Below are 14,982 nucleotides of genomic sequence, written 5' to 3'. Positions count from 1 at the left end.
AGGATCGCCAGAGCCCAGCAGGTCGAGGCTGCGGTGGCTGGGAGCAGCCACTGCACTCCAGTCTGGGTGACAGAGTGAGACTCCAACTCAAAAAAAAAAATAATAATAATAAATAAAGGAGGAAGCCTCTGACACGAAAAGGAAAAGCTTTGCTTGCTTGACTTTCCCCCTTTCTTTAGAACCTTAAAAAACAAGGTTGGGTCACTTCAAACAAAATTTGTTTAGGGCCTGGAAAATTTCAGTCCCATGCTATTGGCCTATTCACAAGTATTTTGCTGGGTTGCAAAGAAAGAAGGAATATCTGTCTTCTCACAAAAAAGAGGAAATAATTTTTTTGATGGCTCACATTGAGGACCCCATCGCTCTAATTTCCATATCTTTTACTGCATAGTAGAACAGAAGGCTTTCTTGTGCATTACTCTAAACAACTGAGCTCAACTCCCTGTGGACACAGGTAGCTAATGAAGCAGTTAAAGTCAACTAGTCAATAACTCCCAGAGATCCTTAGGCTCAGTCACTCAGCAACATTTATTTGACACCCTTGGTGAGCACGGCATCTTAGATGCCGTCAGGGATAAAACGTAATAAATGTGGCTCTTGCCTTCAAGGATTTTCTCACTTGGGTAGCTATGAAAAACACTTATGTGAAAAACTTAGACTCAGAATAATAATTAAACAACTTTAAGGAAACCTCAAGGAAGTTTGTGAATTCTTATTGGTTTTATTCTCATTGTGCAAAACCACTAAGAGTAAAATTTGAATAAATTTTCAAATGATAAACTTTGATTACTTTGAAGTTAAGTTAGGCAATTCCTCCCCTTCCTCAATTATCATGACAAAGGTGAGGGGTGGGGATAGAGACCTTTAGGGACCCACTTTGATAGATAGAATAATTTTTGCCTAGGAGAACAAATTTGCGTCCATAAATCATCTTCAAAAACAAACAAGTGGGTCTTGGTCTAACCAACGTAACTCCGATACCTTGTCGTAGGAGACAGGAAGAGCTGGCATCTGATCCTGAGTTATTCCATGTATGGTCTGAGCAGTGGTCCTGGAGGTGGTCAGACCCATAGTTCTGCTGATGAAGATGGTGGTGTCCAACGGAGGCTAGGAGATACTCTGTCTGAGGAGTTTGCGTGCGAAACATAGTGAAAGTTACAATGCTAGTGATGGAAGTAGAGACTGAAAAGAGACGCAGAGTCTACTTTAAGCTTGTCCACCAGTGCTTCAAAGGCAGGTAAGAGTAACATAGTGGATACCCGAATTATGAAATTCTGCTCCAAACCTTATTCCATTAAATGAGCTGGAGAGTTTTAGATTTTATGTGTGTGTTTTTTTATTCACTCTCAAAAGCTGGCACGTGAGATATTTTGGCTCCACATTGTTTAGCTTCCTTTTCTCTACAAATCTGTATTCTTTTCCTCAAACTTCAAAGGAGCTTAGACTATGAGGGAAAGTTGGAAATTTGTGTCTCGGCCTGGAGAGGACTTTAAAAGTGCTGTCTTCCCAAGCCAAAACAAAACCTCTCAAGTTTATCAGCTCTGGCATAACTGCTCCAGCATCCCGGTTCCCGCAGATGGTGAGCACTGGGCACTCATGCTCACTGCCCTCTGGGATCTCCTGGGGACACCTTCTTCTGTTCCATCAACTTTGATGCCCATCTTCCCATTTTTATTCTCTCTTGTCCCTTGAAATTTTGTGTTTGGCAGCACTTCCTTGGCCATGCTTCTAGCTCTCCAGGGCACTGTTTTTGGCTATTTGATCTCAGATCGCTTGGTTGAAACAATGCCCCCAGCTCAACTACTGCTGGACTTGCTTAAGCTGTAGGACACGGACATTTTGACTAAAATGAGTAGAGAAATGAAGGTGAATAGTTGAAAAATGAAGTGAGCAGAGACGTTATTTATTTATTTTTTTACAGTCGACTCTGTGACTCAGCAGCTGTGTGACCTATGGTGTGTTTCTTAACCTCCCTTAGCCTCCATTTTTAAAACTTACAGATTGAACATAAGAATAATTCCTCATATGATTGTGATGGCGATCAAATGAGATAATATATACAAGGTAATTTGTATGCTTAAAGTGGTGTCTATCAGATAGGTGGCATGACTTAAGCCTTTTAAATAAGCATTAGATTTCAGAAGAAGTGAGGTCAGAATAAGAGGAGGGAAAGGCTCATTCCTTATGATAAGGCAGAGAAACCACGTTAAAATAACTGGCCGCGGACGTACTAGGGAATAAAACTTGACTCTGTGTACGAGGAGGTAGTGCTCTGGGTGAACAGAGACAGGTGGAAGCACTGCATCACTAGGGGTGGATGCTGCGATTCATTCTTGTCAGGCTGGGTGGGAGGTGTGGGGAGCCTGCTGAGTTTCTGTAAGACATCTTATTTTATAGATAATTTTTCTAAGCCAAATGTCAGCAAGAAGTGTGAGCTTCTATATGGACAAAACTTAGCTTTCAGGGGGAGTTTTAGGAAAGAAAGCTCCCTGTATGCTTTTCTCAGAACGGGGCAGAGAAAAGGTTATGGCATCAGGGCAGAGACCATATTCAAGAAGTGGAAAATCAGGCTTCAGCTCTGCCCCAGAGGACCAGCCTGGTGGCCCTGTCTTGCAGGGGAGATTTAGGGTAGATGAATGGCATGTAACACAGACCACCGGTGTGATTCAATATGTGCATAGTGTCTGTGATCAAGGCACTCTGCCCAAGACTACGGGACATACAAGGGTGAAAGAAATATGACTGTTGCCTCTGGAAGCATAGTCCACTGTAGAGACGAAGCATGAACACAAATGTCATTAAATATTATATGATTAGTACTGTTAAAAGATAAGAAAAGAGTGTATTTTATGTTAGAAGAGGGAAACATAATGTTGACTGGGTAGCTAGAGAAGCTGCGTTTGAGCTAAACTTTTAAGCATTTAGACAGTCACATGTAATAGGATGGTCATTCCTGGCAACAAAATGGCATAGACAAAACATATTATTTAGTGCAATACTAGCTTTAAATTAGGCATACCCTAAACTCTAAGTAGTATAATAAAATAGAGATATATTTCTCGATCATTTTCCTCAGAGAGCGTTCCCTGGGGTGACTCAGGGATCCAGTCTCTTTTGCATGGTTTTCCCTTCTCCTAGGGCCTCAGAATCTTTGCTTCAGTCCTGTGTGTGGAGAAAGAGACCGTGGAGGATTGTATGGGAGATTTTGTGGCTCAGACAGGAAAGTGATGACCATCACTTCTCTCTGTATTCCATTGGCTAGAACTCAGTCACAGCGCTCCTCTAGGAGCAAAGGAGGCCAGGGAAATTCAGGCCAAGACCGAGTAGCAACCTCCGCTGGCTTCCAAGTCTGAGTCAGGACAGAGAAGAAGAAGGGGAGATGCTTTCTATTACATCAGAGTTCAGAGTTTTAATTATTCACTGGACTGAACAAGTTGTGTGATTTTTCAACGGTTCTAGACACTATTATCTGTAAGTGTCAGATGACTTACTTTTTAATTTTTAATTTTAAAGATGTGGGTCACAATTCAGGGTTAGGTATGCAGATATTCACTATGCAGGTACCCTTGTTGATGACGTGACTTCCCCCACCGCAGTTTCCCACTACTGCCAAACCTTTTCTTATAGGATTATGACAATTGTTCAAGGTCTGCTTATGAGTGAGAACATGTGATACTCAGTTCTTTGTTTCTGTGAAAGATCACTATTATAGACTCTAAGTTCATCCAAGTTGCAGCAAATTTCATAATTTTGTCCTTCTTTACGGTTCCATAATATTCCATTGTGTGGGTGTACCACACTTTTAAAAATCCGGTTCTCTTTCAATAGGCAGCACGTTTGGTTCCACATTTTTGCTATTGTGAATAATGCATGTGCATTATAATTATTGTGAATAATGCATGTGTACATGCATATTGTAAACATGCATGTGCAGGTATCTTTTTCATAGAGTGTTTTGAGTTCCTCTAGGTGTATTTCCTGTAGGGGGATTGCAGGGTTGTATGGAAGGTCCATTGACTTTTTATTACAAAGAGATTGCAAAATGAAGGGACCTGTCCAAGATCTCACCTGAAAATAGGAAATAATTTTTCAGTAAAGCTGTTTTAACATAGAGAAGTTTCTATTTGCTTAGAAGAGTTGGGTCTTTTCCATAAATTGGTTACTGAGTTAACAAATAGTGGGTAAACAGTTAAAGGAAGCATTTGACAGGACTTTTTTTAATGCCTAAGTGGATATTTGAGGCAGTAGAATGAGTGGAGTGGGAAAGAAGGTTTAATTTTAGTCATATTGATTTGAGGTGTTAGTGGAACATTTGGACAGAGATTTCCTGCAGTCACTAGGAAATGCAGAACTGGATCTAGGTGAGAGGGAAAATCTAGAGGTAGAAATTTAGGGAGAAAACCTCTACAGCTTCCTTTGTCCTTCAGCACTACCCTCAATTACAAAGAGATGCCAAGTGGAATTAAACAAGGTTCTAATAAAAGAGGTTATTCTTTTATGAATGTTTAGGCTCTTGTATTTGATAACCAAACAATCTCTACAAACTGGGTGAGATTAAAAAATATTCTGAGTGAGATTTCAACCTAGGCTTGTCAGATAAATATTGTCTGTTTTAATGGTCAAATCCATAGCAAAGTTATAATTTTAGTGACTTAAACTGAGCCAGATCTTTAGATTTAACTGAACCAGATGCGGTCTCTCTCTGAACAAGCAGTTATAAAGTTATTGTTTCTTTAATAATAATTGGGTTAAAGAAAGGGAATGTATGGAGAAAAAAAAAACAGTTGCAAAGTAGGTCTTTTATCAGTCATTCAATAAAGATAAGACATTCAGAATAAACATCATTTTAGGGGAAAAGTTTAGGTCACAAATATAAAATTAGAGCTAATAATTTGGATAGTTTCTCATATGATGAAAGTCTAACTATGAAAAGGGGCTTGTTTGACCTGAGTGGAAAAAGTTTGGAAGATAATCCAAGATGTGTGAATTTAGGTCCAACCATGACTTTTCTTTTTCTTTATTTGAGTTGGAGTCTCACTCTGTCATCCAGACCGGAGTGCAGCAGCCGCTCTCGGCCACTGCAGCCTCAACCTGCTGGGCTCCGATGATCCTTCTGCCTCATTCTTCCAAGCAGCTGGAACTACAGGCGTGTGTTACCACACCTGGCTAATTTTTGATTTATTGTAGAGATGAGGTCTCGCCAGGTTACCCAGACAGGTCTCGAACCCGCAGGCTCAGGCAATCCACTCATCTCGGCTTCCCAAAGTGCTGGGATTATAGGCTGAGCCAGCGAGCCTGGCAGATATTCATACTTTATCTACAAACTTAGTTGTTGGGGACTGTAAGCCTCTATCTCAACACAACTAAATAATTGTAGTTGGATTAAAAGAAAAAGAAATTGTATATTAAAATAAAGAAGACAGAAACACATTGAAGTATATATTAGTGATTTCCTAATACCTGTGCTAATCGATTTTTGAAGGTTTACATTTGTGTTTATATTCTTTTAAAGGTATTTAAATAATTTTTATTACCTGATATAGACTTGTAAGAAATATAATTGATTAATTTTATAATCAGTGACTAAATCTTTGTGAGAATCTTAATTCATAAATTAATATGTTTTTGATTTGTCAGCTATGCAACAAGCATAAAATGTTTAGCAAAAGTTTAAAACATAATAAAGAGGCTATTAAGCAAAGTCTAAATTGTGATTATTCCCTTTTGCGTATAAAGCATCTATCAACAAGAACCTAATTTTTTAATACATATTTTTTATTTTAAAATTGTGGGGTACAGTTAAGGGTTAGGTATACAAATATGCATTGTGCAGGTACCCTTGTTGATGAGGTGTGCCCCCATTTCCCCAGACAGATATTGACTACTGTTAATCCCACCTCCCTTGCCCTCCCTGTCCCCCCCCCATAGTTTCCTGGCACTGCCAATCCTTTTCTTATAGTATTACAATAGTTGTTCAAGGTCCACTTATGAGTGAGAACATGTGATACTCAGATCTTTGTTTTTGTGAGAGATCACTCAATATTATAATCTCTGATTCCATCCAGGTTGCTGCGAAATTCATGATTTTGTTCTTTTTTATGGCTGCATAATATTCCATTGTGTAAATGCACCACATTTTTGTAACCCAGTCCTATTTTGATGGACAACATGGTTGGGTCCATGATCTTGCTATTGTGAACAATGCTGCGATAAACATACGTGTGTAGGTATCTTTTTTATAGAGTGATTTGAGTTCTTCAGGGTATATTCCCAGTAGAGGAATTGCGGGGTCATATGGAAAGACAATTTTTAGAGCTTTTAGGAATTGCCACACTGATTTCCACAGAGGCTGCACTAGTTTATACTCCCACCACCCTTTCCACCACATCCTCTCCAGCATCTGTTATTTTTTGAGTTATTGATAATGGCCATTCTGACTGGAGTTAGGTGAACAAGAACCGAGTTAAACACATCCAAAGTTAACTTGATTACTGCATCACGAAGTGGCACAATGATCCTTTTCCAAGATTAGGTGCTAGGGTTAGGGCCCTTCAACCTCTCCTGATGATCCCTTCCTGGGATAGGGCTCCATCCCATTTCCCAGATGCTAGCTTTCCTGGTCTGATATAGCCCCAATCTTTCCCCTTTCTTGGAATGTGCGCCTTCTCTGCTACAGAAAAGAAAAACTACATTTCTCTCAGGTCCTATTTTAGAATTTCTTTCTTTCTTTTTTTCTTTCTTTTAGGTTTAACTGTTGTATTCTTCATTCCTTGATAACGTCCACTGCCATCAATTTGTCAAATAAAAGCCAATATTGTTTCTTGAAGTGCAAGACCTTGGGGAAGAGGGCTTAGGCTAGAACACGAACAGATCTTAAATTTAAATTTTTGACGTTTCCATCTTTCTTCATATGTAATGAGTTGACAAGTGAGTGCACACATACCTACCCCCACACCATACCCTCCTTTCTGCGTGCACTCATAGTTAACATAATTCCTTCAGTGTTAGAACATAAGATTGTGAGAAGAAACACCAAGAAAACTCCTTTGCATGGTTCCTTAACACCAGTGGCTCTTCACGAAGCATGATTTTGCCTGCCGTTTGGCAAAGTTTGAGGCATTTCTGGTTGCCACAACTGGAAGGGGTGTGCTACTGGCTCCTAGTAGCTAGAGGCCTGGGGTGTTACTAAACATTCTACAGTGCACACAGCAACCCCCACAGCAAGGATTTATCTGGCCCCAAATGTCAATAGTGTCAAAGTTGAGAGAGATTTTTACACAAAGATGTGTATTTTAGAACAATGGTGTGAATTCCATTCGGCTAACTTGGGAAGTTCTTGATCATCGACTTTAATACCCCATTACAGGCAAGCGCTAGAGAAAGCAGGAAACTTGATTATTTTGTTAACCATCGTGATCTTAGCCTAGTGACTGGTACGTTAAGTGGTGGCTTAAGGAATATTTGTTAAATAAATGGATGAAAAGAGGAAGAGAAGGGAAAAAGGAAAAGAAGGAAGCAGGGGAGAGTAAGTGGATTATGCTCGGGTCAAAGTTGGCTTGATTTTGGTGAATCTTAAAATGTTCAAAAGGGAGTATGTTGACATTAAGAAATTATCAAATGGTCATACAGTTGTTCATGCAACTTGTAGTGTGTATTTGACACTCTGAAAACTCAGTAATGTTCTCTGGAATTTCACAGGAGAGAGAAGAAGCAGGGCCCAAGGCTAGGCAAAGGGAAAAGCAACAGCGTAGAATCAACCCCAGGGTATCTGATGGGCTCCCGGAACTCTAATCTGAGCAGCTGGGTAGAGTTCAGGTGTGTAGGGGAGGGATGGAGGTGACGGTCCTTCCAGGGGTGCCCAAAGGGAAGCAGCACAGAAAGCAGCCTGGAGAGGAATCAGACAAGCACGGCACTTGGTCAGGTATCAGCATCAGTAATGAAAAGGTACATGCTAACAGGAAAAATAAAGAAAGCAATCTGAGAAGACTCTTTTATACACATGGAAATGTCAAGCACTCAGAAAGCATGAAGGGTGCACAGTTCCCCAATTAATGGCGGAGGCAGGGACAAGATGGGGTGTCTTGACTCTCAAGTCCCTTTCTTTTCTCTGGAGGAGTTTAGGGAAGGTCAGGGGAATGGTTTTTCCATCTACAGACGTTCAGTGAATCTCTCTGTTTTTAGTTTCCTGTCTTTTTTCCTGATTTTTGCAGTGCTTGGTCTTTAAAAATTTTTTTAGGGCTAAAGTCTGCTTAGCCATTTCTCATATTAACATGCTCTGGGACAGGCACTGACCAGCTGTGTCCTTGACCCAAATCTTGACAGTCACCTGTTTTTGTATAGCCTGAGAGCTAAAATTATTTCTGCATTTTTAAATCACATTTTAGTACTTGCATCTTTAAATTGAATGTTGAAAAACATCAAACAAGTCATATTTTGTGACCTACGAAAACTATATAAAATTAAAATCTCAGTGTCCATAAGTAAAGTTTTACTGGATCATAGCCATGCTTGTTTATGCAGGTACTGTCTATGACTGCATTGTGTTACAATGACAGAACTGAGAAGCTGCTGTAGAGAATTATGTAATACCCTGTATTTTGCCACTTGGCCTACAAAATCTAAAATCTTCACTGTATGGCCTTTATAGAAAAAGCCTTTCAGTCCTGACCATAGGTTGTGCGTCTTCTCCCTTACTTTATCAGCAGTGTTCCTTCATCTGTTTTGTGCCTTTCATTAATTTAGTAAAATAACTTTTTGATGGCTCTTTTCATGCTCCGTCATTGTTGATTCATTTTATTTTTATCCCTTAGCTAATATTTTGGCAAGCTAAAAAATTACGAAAACATAAGTGGCAGGCCCTACTAACATACACACACACACGTGTGCACAACTTACGCCTGCTCATTTAATATATATGAACAGAGAACCACTGTTCTCAGCATAGCAGGTAAGTGCTGATAGCCAGTCTAACTTGATGATAAGGACACTGGGGTCAGAGAAGTTAGTAGCTTTCCCAAGACTGTTACCCAGTTAGGAAGTGAGGAGCCCAGGCAGTCTGGCTCCAGACGCTCACCCGCTGTGCAACACGGCGTTTGATGCCTGGCAGAACAAGGAGGCCAACTTGTGTGGTCAGTTCACCGTCAAGATCCCTCAATGGCCCGTGCTGCTTAGAATAGCGAAGGTGGCAAGGAGGGAAAGACATGTGCCTGAAGTGGGGAAAGTAGAATTCTGTGCCCTTCGGATGTCAGTTTCTTTCGCTTCAACCTTTTCATCAGGACTAGCCCTGTTTGACCATATTTTAAGCTGCCGACGGACGAAGTGCAGCACAGGGGAAGCAGTGGACTCACTGATTCTAACTGTTCTAGATACTGGAGGCATATCCATTTTTAAGTGTGAGAAATGCTTCCCAAAGAGTTCCCGAGAGGTGGTCTATGAAAAGTTCTATGGACAAATACATCTGGGAGATGAGGAGTTCCATATTGCTCTCTTGGGGATTCAGGGTTTTCATATGCAAAGTAAATACCCTCAGAAGACTTCACACTCAACTTTTTTGTTTATTTTTAAAACAAACTTCTCCATTTAAATGACCATAATTTTTTGGGGGGGGGAGCGGATCTGTATAACATCTGTCAACATTCTGAGGAATTAGTGTCCTGTGTAATATATTTTGGGAAATGTTATTCCCTGTTTTTACCTGTACAGGATGGTAGCAAATGGTGCCTGCACTTTGATATGAAGAAAAGATGCAATGAATCTCCTTTTTGTCCTGAGTTTTTATGTATGGAGTCGCATGGAAACAAAATGGGCTCAGTGTGTCATGGGTGATACATCATGTGGAGTCTTTTGGTTTCTTTTTGACCAATGTTTTTTCAGACTCTCAGATGGCTTTCCTCGGTGTCAAATTCTTCGCCTAAGGCATGTCAGGGAAGGCGCTTCCTGGCTTGACTGGTCCTGGGTCAGATGCTCCTGCTTGTCTGCTGGCCTCAGGGGCAGGGTCTCTTGGCTGGCTGGGGGTTGCTGGCCTTACTACAGGCAGCGTACCGCCCAGGCCAGTCTGCCCGCTCTCCCTCAGCAGGGCTCCTGGCTGGCCTGGCCTCCCCTAGCTCCTCAGTGGCTGCCTTGGGCTTTGTCCAGCCTGCCACCCTGGGGTCCACCAAGCTTCTTCTGTGAGGTCGCTTGTCTGCCAGGGAGGAGCAGGCCCACTGCCTCTCAGCTAAAAGCATGCAGGAACTAAGGAGACTTGGGAAAGCTCAGCTTTCTTTCCTTTTCTTTTCTTTTTTAGAGATAAAAGGGTTATTTTATTCATTTGTACTTAAACCAGCAAAACGGGCACTGATGTGGTCATGATGTCACAGAACACAAAGTATCTTTCTACAAATTTGAGTGTCACGAACAAAGCAGGGTTACAGTACTCCAGCCAAAAGGGGCTGAGGAAATCAAAGTGCGTTGCAGCTTAACCCTTCACCTGAACCGAGTTTGGTAGTGTGAAGCCCCCATCCCAGAAGACAGGAGTGCCCCTTCATCTCTGTACTTCTGCTTCCTAGTCTTGAGGTTAGATTCTAACCCCTAGAGATGTCCAGACTACTCTTCCACCTACTGATCTACAGCCAGACACAGCGCCTATTCAGTTGCCCATAGCAGCCAAGGTCATTGAAGCATTTTTGACTAGGTTCCGATCATACACCACCCGCCAGATTGGCACAATAGGCAGAATGAGAACCAAGATACTAAAGCAGAGCACATGACTCTAAAACAAGAAAACCTACGAGGGTGGGAAGGTGGAGGCGAGGGAGAATTCAGCCACTGCCCAGAAATTGAGTAAAATACCCACCTGCACACATCTTCAGGCTGCATGTTCATAAACTAATTATGGAATACACCCACGGTCTGTGGGGAGTTAAAACACGTAGTTGCCTGCTGTAGGACGCTATGGCTTTCCCCAGCCATTTCCAAGGTGGCTTCCACGTCACTGGCTGGTGAATTCTGCGGGAACTGCATGGCGGCCTGCAATGACTCCTCTCCAGAATTATGGAAGGGCCGGCTCCAGGTGTGACTGCTCCAGGCTGGGGGGCACCAGGTCTGACTGTTCCAGGCATGGCTACTTCAGGACTGGGGCTGTTCCAGGTCTGGTTGATCCACCTGGGAAGGTTCCCGGGAAGGTTCCCAGATGTGTTTACCAGGCATCCCTAGTGGTAGGGAGAGTAGAGGCCCGGGTAGGTGTGTGCTGAGGCCTGAGCCACATTGCTGCTGTTCTTTGGCCAGCTGCTTTACTGCCACCTCTTAGACTTCATTCTCTGGTTCTGGAACCAGGTCTTCACCCGTTTGTAGCTAAGGTTCAGAATGCTGGAGAGTTTTCTTGCATCTGCTGGAGGCTGAGGTGCTTCTGCCTTCGAAATCTGTCGTTGAGGACACACAGCCAGGTGGAGGAGAACACGGTTCTGGTCTTCTGCTTCTTGACCAGGACTGTATCTGCCTTCTCCCTTGGGCTTCTCTCTCTGAAAGCGGGTAGTTTGACTTTGGGACTGGTGGAGGAGTCAGGACTGTCCTGGGTAAGCAGGCCCATGGAGGAAGGAAGAGGAGAGACGGTCTCTGCATGGGGCATCTTGGGGGAAGACATTTGCAAGTTTGGATAATTTTCTTCAGGCCTACAAATCACAGGCATTGGTGAAGAGTTCGTAGAGGCAGGTGCTTCCGAGCAAAGCAGACTTTGGGGACACAATGGATCCACGCATGTTATTGAGAAGGACAAGGAAACACTGAAGAGCTGTGAAAAAGGCAAAGACTTTAAGACTTAAGATTCTCTTGGTGAAAGGTCTTAGAAAAATATGACCTCAAGATGCGATCCCTGCTGGTCTGCTGGTTGAGGGAAGGGGGTGTGAACATATAAAAAAACTGGAATGAAGTGAGTCTCTCCACAAGGATAGGAGGTGACCAGCTCCATCCAGCCAAGCTCAACTTTCAGCCTTCCTTTTTTTTTTGAGTTGGAGTCTCACTCTGTCGCCCAGACCGGAGTGCAGTGGCCGCTCCCGGCTACCGCAGCCTCGACCTGTTAGGCTCCGAGAGCCTTCTGCCTCAGCCTTCCAACTACATGTGCCCAGTACCACGCCCGGCTCATTTTTGATTTATTGTAGAGACGAGGTCTCGCGAAGTTGCCGGGGCTGGTGTCAAACCCGTGGGCTCAGGCATTCCACACACCTTGGCCTCCCAAAGTGCTGGGATTACAGACTGAGTCACCGAGCCTGGCCTTTTTTTTTTTTCCATATGCCGCATAGCCAAATAGCCGTAACTGCATCCCGGGTTGTGTTTAGGGAGAAGGGGACAACTTGAAATGTTCTCTTTCCCCTCTTTCATGAGAGTTTGTTGGCCACAGCCATCATGTTCATTGATTTTGTCTTCACTTATATGATACACATTCTCCTGAAGTTCAGGGAGGGAAAAATGAAAGGCCTGAGTTTGACAACTTCCTATCTTTTCTGTCTTTTCTTCACATTATCCTCCAGGCCAGAAACAGCCAGATCCTTTTTTTACTTCTTCTTAATTATATTTTCTCTCCTTCTGTAGAGCTCTCCTGGCTGATGGTGGGGGTATGAGACACTGTTCACATTAGTAAACCCCTGTATTCTAAGTCCTTCAGCTGCAGCTGTTGATGAACTAAATAAAGGAGAAAAGACAAGTAAAACATTCTTTGCCACTAGAACATCCTGGTGAGCGAGGCATATTGTTTTGCCGCATGTCCAATTTGTCTATGGGGGTAAAAACTGACTTTCTCTTTGATCTTTTCTCGACATTTCTTACATAATAAATTTGCTCTTCCCATGGGCAAGGTGGACGCCTCATGTCAGAGTATGCTCAGAAAGGCGAAAGAACAAAGCACATTTGCAAAACTTGAAGTCATTCCTTTCATGACCCACGTTTTGCCAGCTTTTACCCGGACCCTGTCCTAGGGGGTCAGCAGTTTTAAACGCTTCTCTGATATTACTGTCTATCCTCCACCCCCCACCAGCCCCTGCCTCTGGGCTGCGGTGTCTCTCTTTTGCAGGCTTATTACCCTTTGTGCGTCTATAAAATGCTGCTCCTTTTAAACGTTTCCTCTGCAGGCCTCAGTCCCTCTCATTCTCTGCACTGAGCGATCAGAATCATATGAATTATTTTAATTGTTAAGTCTGCACTGATCTCCCAAATCTATATACCGGCCTTGAACCTAGAACCTCGTAACTGGTTGGCCAGCAGACTCCTTAAAGTCAACACACGGGACCGTCTGCCGGCGAATGTTTTCTTCTTCTGGGTTTGCCATCTCATCTGTTTCCACCCGTTTGGCACGGACACCTTGGACTCCTTCTTCCTCCAGCACCCCCACCCTTGGCCTCCGATCTCCCCACTTCCAAACCTCCAATCCAAACCACTACCGCTTCTTCTGCATGTCCCTCTTCCTGCCCTCACTGTAAATGACTTGGTTCCTTGTCTCACCATTTCTCATGTGGACTATTCTAGTAACGTATGCAAGAGTTTTTCTGCTGAATCCTGTCCCCTACATCACAGTAATCCATTTCCACGCTGCTGTCAGCGTGTCCTTTGCAATTCTTTGGGACCAGCCCTCCCCCCTTTTAATCCTGTCTCTGGCCTAGCCACTCCCCCAAACTTGTTTTCCTCCAAGGGCTCTTAGAAGGCTGCCTGCTTACTTTCACTTTTCTTGCTACTTTTACACAAATGATTTCTTTTTGTTTTTGTTTTTTTTGAGTTGGAATCTCACTCTGTCACTCAGACTGGAGTGCAGTGGCTGCTCCCGGCCACCGCAGCCTCGACCTGCTGGGCTCCGGCGATCCTTTCGCCTCAGCCTTCTGAGTGGCTGGAACTACAGGCGCGCGCTAACACACCCAGCTCATGTTTTTGATTTATTGTAGAGATGAGGTCTTGCCAAGTTGCCCAGGCGGGTCTCGAACCCATGGGCTCAGGCCATCCACTCACCTCAGTCTCCCAAAGCGCGGGATTACAGGCTGAGCCACCGAGCCCGGTACAAATGATTTCTTCTTCCGGGTCGCTTTTCTCTCCCTCCTCTGTTGAGCTAATTACGTTTTCTGAATTTTTTCCTGCTGCATTTTCCAGGAAGTCATCCTTTAAATCCCAGCATGAATAAGGCAAACTTTCTTTGTGCTCCTTCACATGTTCTTGTGGAACCATCATACTGTGTTTTAATATTTACTTATCTCTTCCTTCTTCTTTCACTCTATTTGAGAATAGCAGCTATGTCTTGTTGATTTCTTTGTCTGTACTGTCTAGATAGAGCCAGATACCCAGTAAGCCTTCAGTAAACTTTTTTTTTGAATGAATGCAACAGAATAAGGATGGATAAAAGGTCATTGTATTTGGTTTTTTGAAGGTCTCTTGGAGAGAAGAAGTTTAGTAAATATTTAACTTTCACAGTTTGGACACTGAGACGCCTGTAGGGAAGGCTGCATACTTGAACACCAGACTCCTCTCTTTCTGCAATACTTCAAAATAGAAAGGAAAGCTGTTAAGAGCTTCTCAAAATGAATCGTGGAGCAATTAGAATGACAGAAAGATATGAGTGATTTGAAGGAACACGCTTTTAGTCACACACACACACACACATGCACACACACACATGCAGCCCAATGTATCTGCTTCAATAAAATCTAGAGCAAAACCTTTGTAATCGGTCTGAAAACACCCAAGGCTTGTTTTCTTTTCTAGGAAATAGTAAAAACGATTTAACAGCTTGGTGCTTCATCATGAGAACAGTACTTAGTCTTTCACTTTTTGAGTTCCGTTAAAAAAGAATAATGTATAAGGCCGCAGCCCTTTCCTTCACAGCAGGCTCATCCTTGGGCAAACAGTGTGGTGGCGGGTGAAGCTTGGGGCAACAACCCCCCTTCTGCCCAGTTCCTAAGACCCCAGCCCCCTGCTTTCAATTTCCCCACTTGCTCTTCCAACAGACCGCCAGGGCCACAGCTGCTCACTCTA

General features: G+C 43.0%; 1 pseudogene; it reads right to left on the bottom strand.

The window, feature by feature from the left end:
* The window catches only part of LOC103273771, a 16,541-nt pseudogene extending 3,247 nt beyond the window's left edge, over window positions 1-13,294 (bottom strand).
* Window positions 13,295-14,982: the final 1,688 nt, after the last annotated feature.

This window comes from Carlito syrichta, unplaced genomic scaffold (assembly GCF_000164805.1).
Source record: "Carlito syrichta isolate Samal-C Ts95f unplaced genomic scaffold, Tarsius_syrichta-2.0.1 Scaffold314200, whole genome shotgun sequence".
In the NCBI taxonomy this organism is placed as follows: domain Eukaryota; kingdom Metazoa; phylum Chordata; class Mammalia; order Primates; family Tarsiidae; genus Carlito; species Carlito syrichta.
Note: the sequence above shows the minus strand (reverse complement) of the source record. Positions and strands in the feature narration are given on the sequence as shown.